Here is a 13,765-nt window from a genome sequence, read left to right as displayed (position 1 = left end):
AAGAATGGGCACATCTTGGCTTTGGGGTCTGTGGAGGGTGCCCCACTTTACTACCCTGCTGGACAGAAAAGCTCCCCGTTTTCGTTGCTGCTGCAGAAAGAGGCTGGAGACAGGCCCATTAACTCAAATTGCACCAATTACACATTCATGAGTTGCTTAGAGGAAAAGCCGATTTCGAGGAACCCGTGTCTGAGTAAGGGGTGAGCAGCCTCACCCCCACACCGATCCGTTTGCTCAGCACAACTTTGGAGCTCTCCATGCCCAAGGAAAGACTCATTCTGAGCAGAAGGCTGCCTGCTATCTTTCTTGGGTGGGGGGAGCCAGCATTTCGTCGGTCATCAAACATATTGTGGGCAGTAGGTCTGATGACCAGACAATACCTCCAATCCAAATGGTAAGTGGCTGTTTGCAGAGGGAAATGAACCGGAAGTGTGTTAGAGAAACATAGAATTAACACTGTCCCGCGAAACCAGTATCCGATGGAAACGGCCTTTGTGGAAATAAGTGAGCCCTGAAGAAATATGGCGCACGCCATCTGACATCTAGTCTTTTCTAAATTCTCTATGGCTTCTCTTAGCCCAGACCCTAATTATGAAGTATATCAAAGCCAATGGATCATTCGGTGGGTTCATAGGTGACATTGTTGATGCAAATTTTATGGAACAAAAGAACTTTGGTAACCTAACCACTTTTGAAAACTTTGTTAAGGATTTATTAAAGATAGGACTTGCCAAGTGTGACTGAAAATTAAGCCAAAGCAAATGCACTGAAGTCTAAAACATACCGATAGAAAGCTGACATTTATTAATGCCTTCGAGTTGAAATGCTTAAGGTCAAACTTTTTTGGTGCTTGGCTCCAGGAGCCAGCCCCTCTGTCCTTCCTAGATTTACCCAGCCTCCCTGGGGCTTAAGCCCCTCTGCGGCACTGAAATTCACCTCAAATTTCCTATATTTCCAGATAACACTTGGTCTTACACATTCTCTTGTGAATATGTATTGTTGATCACAATGCATTTAGGAGCCAAAGGTATAAGAAGAAAAGACTTCTCGTATAGTTACAGGATTGTCCGTCCAGAAAAGAGCCATGCCTGATCACAAGAGACACAGAGCTTAATGGCAAAAGGGGGTATGAATCGTGTCCACCCAGATCCTCCTGGCCCTCCGTGCCCCCAAGGAGGACAACTACAACAAAAGCATCTCAGAGAGGAAGGTTCTGAAAACAGAATGTCTTCCATTCACACGCGTGCCAAGCCATTTGGCTGGGCTAGTGGTGGTCTCGGGGGTATGTGTGTACTTGGCTATGCCAGTGCTCTCTAGTTGAGAAAGACCAAGGAAGAGAATCTGTAACGAGCTCCATTTTTTGTTTAACATATTTGGTCGCAAAACCTGTGCAGAGCCCCCAGAAGATGTGATTTCCAAAAACACCTCTGTTACATTAGCTCATCAACAAAAAAGAGAGCGTGTCGGTGTGTGCACGCACACGTGCTCTTGGTCCCTCCGTACAGAGGGGCTTCCAGCTGAGGGGGTAGGTAATGGGGGCCCATTGCCAGGCCACATCCTCCATGCCAGGCCCTGCACCCTGGCTCGGGGGAAAGGGGGCTTGTTTATCCACCCACTTCCCACAAAGGTACCATCCAGGGCCAGCCGGCTTGCGTGTGCCCAGCAGACCTCAAAGCATCAGACTGAGCGGCAGGATGACCAGAACGTCTATCAGGTTTTCAAGGCTGGAGAGAGCTGCCAGCTAAGAGCATGGGAGCTGGTGTAGGCTCTGGGGGGGGGGGGGGGGGGTGGGAGGGGAGCACATCCAGGGATGTGAGAGGAGAAGAGGAGAGCTCTTGGCACATGCAGGGCCCCAAGGAGAGTTATCTTTCCCTCAGGTCCTTTGGCAGCAGAGAAATTAGACTGTGGGGCCCATAGGACCCTCAAACCCTCCCTCACCCATTCCCCCAACAATTCCCATCAGGGTCTTTCAGGTGGACCCTGGGATAAGGTCTCATTCATTCATTCAACATCTTCTGAGCACCTCCTGTATTTCCAGGTTTTCGTGCACACTGCAAAAAACAAGGTCAAGCTGACATGGACACTCCCCTCAAAGGCTGCATGTGGAAGGGAGTTCTGGAATGAGCCTGGAAGGAAGGGCGGAGAAGAAGTAAGTAGGAACAGCGTGAGCAAGAGCACGGATGCAGATGGAATAGTGAGTATTTCCCTGGGCACAAGCTGAGCGTGTGGGCAAACCACGGGGAGAGAAAGGCAGGCTGGACGAGCCTTGCTGTTATTAGTGCCAAGGAGACCTCATAGTAATGACGATGTCGTGTATGGATCACATACTGAATTCCAGATACTGCGCGAAGTGCACCCCATTCCACATCTCGCTTACGCATCAGCCTGGCAAGGAAGGTGCCTTCGGTGCAGAAATGGGTTCAGAAAGTTCTGGTAACAGACTGGAGGTCGGCAGATTCAACTCAGCTGGGACTGACACCAAAGGCCATTCTGCCCAGTCGCCTCTCATGATTTTGCCCAGGTCACAATTCAAAAGCATGAAATCTGGATTCCATTTAATAGGTAAGTGGGGACCACTGACGACTATGGAGTTGAGGATTGACACAATCAAATCAGTTAATTTTTCAGAAAAGCACTGTTTCTAGGGTCCTGTCCACATCTCCAAGACACATTTACCTTCTTGGGCGGCTCAGCCTGGCTTTACGTGTCACCCAGTGATGAGGACCCACAGGGAGGGCATAGGCGTCGTTATGTAAACAGCCCACATGTTTTCTGCTGCTCTGTTGCTCCATTTCTCAAGGACAAATGTCACAGAAGCTGGATTTGATCTAGAATCAGAGATGCAGATAATACTGCTGGATTTTTTTAAATTAGTCTGTCCTCTTGCTTGGATTCATATCTCCGGAAAGTTCTGTTCCTACACACAGTTTCATTCCTGACACGCAGACTTCCCCGTCATCTGCTATTCTCCTGAAGATCATCTTCAAAGCTGCTGATTTATTTTCAAGAAAGTGTCTCAGATCTCTTGTTTTCGTCCAGCCTCCCTTGAGAGGAACTGTATTTAGCATGAGCTCATCCACCTAGTATGTTTCCATCAGCAAGGGGACTCTTTCCAGAAAGACAGTAGGGCCAGGAAAATGCAGCTTGTAGCCAATTTATTAACCCTTTCCCTCTTGCCTACCTCTTCGCCACTCCCCTCCCCTCCCAATAACATTCCCTTAGCTCCAACATGGTATTTACTTTCTTGAGTACAGCAAGATCTATTTATGTGGGCCTTGCTGTTTATGTCAGCTCATGGAGAAATTCACTCGGATGCTGAGCTGCCAGCCCAACCTGGCTATCAAGGCGCAGATGAACACGCATACCGCCCCCCCAACGAGGGCCAGCTGTTCCCCAGCACGGAGCTGGAAAACAGCTGACTTTTGTACTCACCTAGCCCAAAGTGCTTGTCACATGGCACCCCTGAGGGAGAAAAGAAAGCTTATTCAGGGATTAGGTCTGTACAAGTAATTGTCCTGTATCTGGACAGTAATCCCTCCCATGAAGGAATGTCTTAAGGGCACAGCAAGTGGGGAACACTGGGCATCACCTCCAGCTCGGGTGAGTAGGTCTGTCCTAGAGGAGAGCCCAGCCTCCTCGGTATGCTCCCGGCTACAGACTCCCAGGCCACTGCTCAGAAGGCTGCATCCCAGTGCTTCTCACAAATTCTCCTGGGGAATCGTGCTAAGATGCAGGCTCTTATTGAGCAGGTCTAGACTGGGGCTGGAGCTCCTGCCTTCATGACAAGCTCCCAAGTGCTGCCACCGCCCCATCCCTGGACCCCACTTTAAGACTCGAAGCAGCCTCTTCCTCTGGGTCTCCTGCCTGCCTGCATGTTCGAATCATCTTGGCAACATTTTGAAAATACTAATGCCCAGGCCAACTGAACCAGGATCCCTGGGGGGAAAGGCGGCCTCGGAGTGTCTCAAGGGCAGATCAGGGTAGCCTAGTCGTCAAGCCGCCTTGAGCTGAGAAACTCTCTAGCTCGCAGTGAAGCACAAGTGGACCATAAGTGATCAGCTGCCTTCCTCTGAGGGACAGGGCCAGCTCTAGCCCCGGCCTTCCGGGTCTAGCTTCAACGAGCACATGGGCTCTCCTCTTGTCTGAACTTGACCTCCGTTCTTCCCATCATCCAGAGGTGCTCCCACTGTGCTTTCTGGAACTCACCATCTCTCATCCGCAAAATTCCCTATATTCTAAGTGTAGGTGGAAAAGGACAAACTGAGGGCCTCAGAGGGGAGGAGGGTGAGGGAATGGGATAGGCTGGTGATGGGTAGTAAGGAGGGCACGTATTGCATGGTGCACTGGGTGTTATACGCAACTAATGAATCATCGAACTTTATATGGGAAACCGGGGATGTACTGTATGGTGACTAACATAATATAATAAAAAATCATTAAAAAAAAAAAAAGAAAGAAAGAAAAGGACGAGGAGCCGGCAAGCAGGGAGGGACCCACAGACCTGGCCACTGAGTTATGAGAGATTGATTAACTCATACAACAAACACGTATGGTGTTGCGTGCCAGCCACTGTTTTAACTTGTTCAGTCCTTATAACAACTCTCTTGAATGGGTACTACTATTATCTCAATTTTATAGATGAGGATACCGAGGCACAGGAAGGTTAGGTGGCTTCTCCCAGCCACACCACTAGCAAGGGGGCTCTTATGGGTTGAAATGTGCCCCCTAAAAATTCATATATTGAAGTACTAACCCTCATTTCCTCAGAATGGGCCCTGATTTGGAAATAGGGTCTTCGGGGTGGGTCTGAATCCACTGTGACTGGTGTCTTTATATTTTTACAAGGGAAATTTGAACAGACTGACACATGGGGAGAAGGCCATGTGAAGATGAAGACAGAGACCTGCAATGCGCGGATGCCAAGGATTGCCAGAAAATCGCCGGAAGTTAGGGGAGAAGCATGAGCAGATTGCTGACCTCACAGTCGTCAGAGGGAACGGAGCCAACACCTTCATCTCAGACTTCTCGCCTCCAAGAAGGCAGGAGACGATCGATCGATCTCTGTGGTTGAAGCCACCCAGTGTGTGGGACTTTGTTACAGCAGCCCAAGGACACTCATCCCGTGACAAAGCCAGGATTTAAATACAGGTCACCTGGTGCTGGAACCCAGGCCCTTAGCACTCCTCGTGGCTGCAGTTAGGGGCATTCTGTCCTGCAGAGATGTGCGCACTCTTCATCTCTCTTTTCTCTCCCTCTTCCATTTTCCTTCTCCAGCTCTGCCATTTCTGCTTGTAATTCGTGCCATGCATGTTCGTTACCTATCGGCCATGCCATAAAATAGCACCAACGGAGACTTCCGACAACAAACACTGGCCATCTCACAGTTTCTGTGCGTCAGGAGTTGGGGTGCGGCCTAGCTGGGTGCTCCGGCTCCAGGTTCCTCATGAGATGCAGTCCAGCTGCTGTCGGCTGGAGCTGGGACATCTCAGCATCCATCCGTAAGCTCACTCGTGTGGTTGTGGCAGGCTCAGTGCCTCACCGACTGTTGGGTTGAGGGGCTCACTCCTGCCCATGCCAGGTAGGCCTCTTCCTAGGGCCGCCCATGATGTCAGTGGTCCAAGGAGGACAGAGAGAGAGGAAGTACCCAGGATGAAAGCCAGTCTTTTTAAAACCTAATCTTGGACATGATTCCCCACTGTTTCTGCCATATTCATTAGAGGCAAGGATCACCCAAGGGTGTGAGTGCCAGGACATAGGGGTCACTGGGGCCCTCTTGAAGGCTTCTTGCCAACCATCCTCCTTCTGTGTTCACAACCACTCAGTCCCCTTGGCTGACTGGCAAATGGGGTGGGGCCTGGACTCTGATTTGGGGTACAAATAGCGGAGAGGCAGTGTAGGGACAGAACCACTCAGTGTTAGAAAGAGCCACGGTTTTCTCCAAACTATATACCTACAATTAAGACTTTAAAGTCTTTTATTTGTTGTAAAAATACAGGACAAGATACAGAAGCATTAGCAAGCTGCCCTGAGGAAGCTCCAAGCTACAAAACACAGCATTTGCTACATGCTAAGGAGCTTTTCCCTCCTCAGAGAAAGAGTAAGCTTTGGTCAGATGCCTCAAATCCACAGGTGCACCCTGTCTACCAAATGAAGCCGACAAGTTCCTTTTTAAAGAACGCATGAGTTCAAGGACGCCTCGGTGGCTCAGTGGGTTAAGCGTCTAACTCTTGGTTTTGGTTTCAGGTCATGATCTCAGGGTTGGGAGATCGAGGCCCGAGTCAGGCCCGTGCTGGGTGTAGAGCCTGCTTAAGATTCTCTCTCTGCCCCTGACTCTCAATATGTCTCTCTTAAAAAAACAAAAACAAAAACAAAAAACCTCATGAGTTCTACGCCCACGTGGAGACAGGAAATGAAGTCGTGCCTGTGGCTACTGGTCCTCCCAGCTAAGATTAAACCCGCACGCAGAGACTGGCTGGAAAGAGGTATCCTCTTGGGTGGGCTAAAATGGATCCACTGTACCTGTAGACGAGCAGGAACAAGCTCCCAGGCAAAAATCCACCACGGGCTCAAGCAGATGTGACCCCTTCCTCTAGCGCCAACACACTCGTACAGAGGGGTCTCCAGTGTCTAAAGTTCTTGCTCGACAGTTGTCATTCTCTCCTCACACAGCAGGTGAGGTGAGTGGGAATGGCGTACATCATTATTTCTTTTCTTTAAGATTATTTTGAGAGAGAGAGAGAGAGAGAGAGCGCACGTGCAAGCCCAGGCAGGGAGGGGCAGAGGGAGAGAGAGTCTCAAGCAGAGCATTGAGTGTGGAGCCAGACACGGGGCTCGATCTCATGACCCTAAGCTCATAACCTGAACCAAAGCCAAGAGATGGAAGTTTACCCCCCTGAGCCCCCCAGACGCCCCCATACATTATTATTTCTCTGCTTTGTACACGAGGAAACAGAGCATCAGAGGGAGAAGTGACATGCACAAGAGCCAGAAGTGGGCCTGGGCAGGCCTGGGGCACAAACCCACTCTCCACAGACTCCAGTGCATTCTCTCCCTCCCACAACGAGCAAATTAGGAAAGGCAGCGGCTAAGTAGAGAGCAATGGCTTTGGAAGAAAAATATGAGTAGTTTTCCCTGAGGCCTCCTGGGCCCGCAGTGGATATATTGCTGCTATGAGCAGGTCAGAGCATGAGAGGGGGAGGCTGACCAGGCCATTCTTGGGTCCTTCCTGACACGCTCTCTTGGTTGGACTTCCATTCTCACCTCTATGGCCACCTGCAAACCCAGCACGATCCGGACTGAAATGTTGGTCCTCTGTGCTTGTCCCACCTGCTTGGGTGAGGCCTTTTTCCCTCCACAGAGATTTCCCAAATGCCTCCTGCGTGCAGGCGCCATTCCAGGCAGCGAGGTTATGGCAGTGAGCAACTGCAGACTCTGCCCTGCCGGAGCATGACGATCCCCCCTCTCCTTTATTCTAGGTCTGGTCAGCCCTTCGGTGTGTGTGGGGGCTGCAGGCAGGATCAAAGAACCGGAGGGTGTGTCTGTCACCCAGTGTTGAAGAAGCAGCAAATAAGCTTCCTATTCTCCAGAGGCAGGGCTATGCGAGCGACCTTGATTCCCTCATAACCGACCTCACACGGATGCCCTGAGCCAGTGTGCACGGGACATTCCGGTTAAAACACTCACTGGGATCGCTGAGCTCCAGACATTATTTGGCATCATAAGCCAATAATTCCCCGTGATCCCCATGGTGCCCCTCCCCCATCTCAGCCCTGAGGGTCATCAGAGGGTTTGAGAGCTCAAGTGGAGCCTGAAGACTGGGTCATGGTCTCAGCTGTGCCAACTAACAAGCTGTATAAACTTGGGTGAATCACTCCAGCTTTGGCCTTCTGCGTCCTCATTTACCCAGCGATGGATCCCAAAGGCAGCTTCAAGTTCTAGAACTCTCTGACCCTCAGACACCTCTGACCCTCCCCATGTCATGATTGCACTGGTTTCTGGTGCCTCTCTCTGCTTTTCACTCTGTGCCTGGAAAAGGGTGTTGCCATATCAAGCGGACCCCCATTTGCTTCCTGAGAAACATGAAGAAGGGTCTCAGATGAACCTGTGAATTTCAGGCTTTTCAGACTTGGGTCCCAGCCCAGAGGCAAGGAAGAGCATGAGGTAGAAATGTTCTAGTACTTATGAAATCCACACTTCCTGTCATTTCTTTCCAAGTCTGGTGTTAAATTAACAAGCTCAAAAGTGAGTGTTAACAAGGATGACTCAGGCCTAGAGACACGACTTGAAGTCATGGCAGCAAAAGAATTTTTCTGATCCATTTGCTGACAAAAGACAGTAAGGGATCATTAATCTCGTTCAGTGATCTCTAAAGAGTTTGTCCACCCTTATGGTAAATGGTTTTGATCATGCAAGCGCTCTAAACATATGAATATTTACATATTTGGAAACGATAGGCATGTAGTATTCTACCTACGTATGAACCTACCAAATGCACGCAAAGGGGCAAATCAAAAAGGCAAGATCGAAACAAAAGAAGCACCTTTAACAGAAGAAAATTTTTATTTTCCTTTGAATAATGTGACTTAGCAGGCTACTATTTTTGTAACAGAGTCTGAAAATCTGATTTTAAGTCTGGTTTTATTTAAATTCTTGGTTTCTAAGCATTGTTGTAACGGAAAAGTTGCAATGCAAAAATATATAGATCTAAATGGAAGAAACATATTGATGGGGTGCTTGTAACTGGGGACGTGACCAAATCCAAACTGGAAACTTACATGACCACAGGTAATTAACAGTCCAGTCTCCTTCTACCCTTCCTGCCAAGGATGCTTGGACCCCTCAAAGTCATGTTACACAAACATCACTATAATCCAGCTGCAAAAAGTTCCCCAAAGACCCTATTTTTCTGTAAAATGAGAGAGGTCGATGTTTATATTTTAGCTTTTCATAAACACTTAAATCTTTTGAAAAGTCACAACTGAATAAAAATATGTCTCTCTCGATTAAGGCACTCCAGGGAGCAAGGAGCTTCAGAGGGCTTAGAGCCATGGCCCCCCAACTCTTGAAGAATGTGGCCTCTTTTCATGGAACTCGGCACACTAGCAAATAGAATTGGCTAAGAAAAGACACAGTGCAAACAGCTTACATATATGAATTTGTAAAGAAAGCATGGTGTATACATTCGATGAAATATTACCCAGCTTTAAAAAAGAAGGAAATCCTGCCAATCATGACAACATGGAGGACATTTTGCTAAGTGAAATGAGCCAGTCACAGAGGGACAGATACCACATGATTCCATCCATATGAAGAATCTAAAATAGTCGAATTCACAGAAGCAGAAAATACAGTGGTGGTTGTCAGGGCTTCGGGGGAATGGAGACTTCGTTATTCAATGGGTATAAATTTACAGTCAAGCGAGATGAATATATTCTAGAGATCTGTTGCTGTAAACAGTAGGATCTCAGGCACTTCAAAATTTGTTGCGAGAGGGGGCGCCTGGGTAGCGCAGTCGTTAAGCGTCTGCCTTCGGCTCAGGGCGTGATCCTGGCGTTCCGGGATCAAGTCCCACATCAGGCTCCTCCCCTGGGAGCCTGCTTCTTCCTCTCCCACTCCCCTGCTGTGTTCCCTCTCTCGCTGGCTATCTCTCCGTCAAATAAATAAATGAAAAATCTTTAAAAAAAATTTGTTACAAGAGTAAATCTCATGTTAAGTCTTCTTAACAAAACAAAGCTAAAATAACAGCAACAACAACAAAGAACACACTAAATATGTGCCATCCTTGGGGCCCCCGGGGTGGTGCAGTCAGCTGGTTGAACATCCAACTCTTGGTGTCGGCTCAGATTGTGATCTCAGGGTCATAAGATCGAGCCCCATGTGGGGCTCCGTGCTCCGCGTGGAGTCTGTGTGGGACTCTCTCCCTCGCCTTCTGCCCTTCCCTGCCCCAGATAAATAAATCTTTAAAATAAATAAATAAATGTCATCCTTTGTATATCAGTTATACTCCTATAAAGCTAAAAAACTGAATTTGTGTTTTATTACTCAGAGAGGCAACTATGTCTATGAGCAATAGGAAATACCTGTGGGAGACCACGTGCAGCAAGCCACAGGCAAAGCGTGGCACATGAAGGAATTAAGCAACCCTGGCAACCAGTCTGCTACCCTTGACCACAGCCAAGACCCCTTGATCACAGTCCCCTCATGGGAGGGCAAGTACTTAGGAATAAATATCCAGCCCTCTGAGTGTTTGTCTGGAAAACTCCACCCTATCACACGGTGACAAGCCTTCTGCTAGCCAAAGGACTTACAGTAAAGCAGCCGTTGTGCCCAATTGACACTTGTGACCTCGTGGAGCAAAAAGTAAAATGAGAGAAAAGAGAGAGAGGAAAGAGATAAAACACTGGCACAGAAAAAGAACCATCCGCGGTATAACAGAGATGGCAAGACGTCCCCGCGTGCAGCGGCTTGGGAACTGGGAGGGTCATACGAAACCCCCTGGCGTCTGTGGCTCTGGAGGTTTTGATGCAACAGGTCCGGCACAGCTGAGCTCCTGCATCGCTAACAAGCCCCCACGAGAGGCAGGTGCTGCTGGTTCAAGACCACACCCTGAGCAGCCAGGCCCTAGCTATTTTGTCTCCGACCACGGGGCCCCGTCGTTCTTGGGCCGATCTCAGTTCACCGGCAGCAGCCAGCAGGCGGGAACCCAGGGGAGCCCGGCCCCGGGGAGCCGCCTAGCAAGCACAGAAGCCGCATGGTAGTAAGTCATTATCAGGAGGGTGACTGCCCACCCGAGTAACACTCCTCGGTATTCCCTCCGGCCAAGCTAGATGGCCCCTTTGGGTTAAACCTCTTTAAATTCAAAGTCCATCCCCCTCCAAAGAAGAGCGGATGTAGCAGTGAAGCCAAGGAGGAGCCTTGCCGGCTGGAGGGAACCCTAAACGGAGACGGGTGTGCGTGAGGGAAGAGGCAGGGGCCGAGTGGCTGAAGGTGAAGGCTAAAGGCGGGTGAAGCCCTTGGGTGTTAGCGCAGAAGCCTTCCCCGGCTGCTCTTCCTAGACAGTCCCCTGGGTTCCGAGCCACCAGTGTGACAGCCCCAGGAGAAGAAGCCGGCTCTGGAGGGCAGGGCATGACTGATTTTTCCAGCACCCCGCACCTTGAAGGTAAGACTCGGGGGCCACGGGGGGTGGGGCGAGGGGTGGGGAGATGAAGGATTATTCTGCGCTCGGGCAGGTCTCCTCTCTACAGCAGCCATAGAAGCTGTTAAGACTGGGTTAAAGGGAATCAGAGCACCCCAACCATCCCCCCAGGGAAATGTGGGCCATCCTCTTTTTCTCAGAGGAAGTGAGATGGTTTTGAAAATTTCCTAAAGCGCCTGTGAATTAGCTTGCAACGCTCTTAAAAACATCCGCCCACAGATTTGCACTTTGAGCAGACTTGCCTGTGAATCATTGTAGGACGCTACTAGGTGAATCTCCCCATCTGGGGTGCGCGGCAGGGCCCCTTGCTGCTCCTCGCCTCCCCCTACTCTGCTGCACAGGGAAGAGTGGAGCATGGGCATGCATGAGTGAGGGCAAGGGCCTCTTGCTCCCCTTCTCCCTAGTACGCACTGGGCAGCACTGGGCCACTGGTAGTGGACGCGTTCATGAATCACCAAATGGCTGAGCCGGTAAATGGAATGGCTTCTGTGTTTCTTAGCTGGTCGGCCCCTGCCAGCTGCGTGTGCCGCGCGCGTGCACGGGATCCCCTAACGCCGCTCAACGCAGGGCCCCCCTGCCCAGAGCACGCATATCTGGGCGCTGCCTGTCTCCGATTTTGGGCCTCCTTTGCCTGCACTCTGCTCTCCCTCTGGCCATTTGTTAGCCTGCTAGATTTCAGGCCCCCTTAGGAAGTGCCTGGACATTCACCCTGCTTCCCTGCTCACAGAGGACAGGTAGGAGGAGCCTTGTCACAGACCCTCGCCAGCCACGTATCTCCAGCCCCGTGTCTCTGTTAACCTGCTTGTGGGAGCCCTAAGAGGCAGGGTTCCTGGAAGGTAGGGCTTTGCCTCATTTACCGTGAGGCCCCACTGGGATAGAGGTCAAAACCCTCCTTCTACTGCCTTATACTGTTGGTCTTTCCTCCTGTGTCCAGGGGGAAGGCCTTTAAAACTTGAAAGGTGTTGGTTCAGAACTGAGCCTCCCAGCCCGGCTTCTGGGAAGAGGCCGGAACCAACTGGAAGCCGCTAGGGACATGAGTCCACCAGCTTGCTCTGGACCTTGCCCATTGTCAGATAAGCGCCATCTTAGTGTCATCCCACCACTAGGATGGATGGGCATGCCGTGTTCACTTTAGCCAGGCCTGGCCCATTGTGATCCTCAGGACAGCTAGAAGGGGCCATGTTCCAAGCCCTTTTAATCAGACAGTTCCAGCTGTTTCCTTTCAGTTGGCCAATGGTGTGTGTCTGATGCATTCAGGACGCCAAGGAGAATGCCGGGAGCTTCGAGCACCTAATCAAGAATAGACCTGGTTAGGCAGTGATTGCCGAGGGTTAGCTGGGAGCGAAGGATGAACAGGTGGTGCGAGGAGGACTTTTTCAGGGCAATGAAAATACTCTGTGTGATACTATAATGAGGGATATGAGGCATTGTATATTTGTCCAAACCCGTGAGTGTACGACACCAAGAGTGAACCCTAATGTCCACTAGAGACTTTGGGTGATGGTGATGGGTCTGTGGGGGTTCATAGGTTACAACGAATGTTCCAGTTTGGTGGGGATGTTGCTAACGGGAGGCGCTGTGTGTGTTGGGGGCAGGGAACGATGGGAAATCTCTGTACTTTGCTCTCCATTTTGCTGTGAATCGAAAAGTGCTCTAGAGAATGAGCATGATTTCCTCCCTCAGGGGTGGAAGGGTGTGATGGGGCAGAGACTGTGTTGGCAGGCTGAAGAATGGTTGAGGCAGGCTTGGGGGTGGTTGAGGGGCCCCCTCCCCAGGTGCCTTGTTGGGGATTCTGAGGCTCTGAGGAAGGTCTGCTCCTCTGAGATGAGGTACAGGAACTGAAAGCCATGAATTAGAACCTGGAGACCTATCCCTGAGGAGTGGGTTGGGAGCGGGGAAACAGCAGGAAAGAAACGCTGTTCTTGGTTATCACAGAAACTCACCTAGGGCACCTTGGCCTCCCCCCCCCCCACCCAAGCCTCACCCGTTCCGCCCCCTCCCCCCAGCTTGATAACGTGGCTTATCTTTGCTTGGGGAACATGCACTGAGGTGTGTGATGGCATGAAACTCATGTTCTCTGTCAGAAGCTTTGTTCTGGAGCAGACTATAGTCAAGGCTGGGCCTCCCTATCTGCTTCCCTGTGGCCCAAACACCTGCTCAAACACCTGCATGGCCACGCATGGGGCCCAGGGTCCTGTGGCAGGGGTGACGCCATGCTGTCCAAGCAGGGAGGCTGCATTTCAGCAAATTCCCACCTGGCGGTGATTCGCTCACTCTTGGTAACTCCTCAGAGGGCAGGTGGGCAGCTGGAGGAGGACTCTTATCACTTGCAATTTGCCTGAATCTTCTTAGGGGCCTCACTCCATGCTGAAATCCCTCGTGTGAGTCTTTGCTGGTTCTGGTGTAATTGGTCTGGGCTGTGACCTGGGCCGTAGAAATTTGTAAAGCTCCCTCAGATGATGCTAGTGTCAGGGAAAGTGGGACTCACTGGCCCAGCTGAAGCATTTCTGGATCCTAAGAGGATTAAACAGCCTGACCCTGAAACTCTTTACTGTCCTTGTCTGGCTTATA

This window comes from Ursus maritimus, unplaced genomic scaffold (genome assembly GCF_017311325.1).
Source record: "Ursus maritimus isolate PB19 unplaced genomic scaffold, ASM1731132v1 scaffold_31, whole genome shotgun sequence".
Taxonomy (NCBI): domain Eukaryota; kingdom Metazoa; phylum Chordata; class Mammalia; order Carnivora; family Ursidae; genus Ursus; species Ursus maritimus.
The sequence above is the reverse complement of the archived record's forward strand: the minus strand, read 5'-3'. Positions refer to the sequence as shown.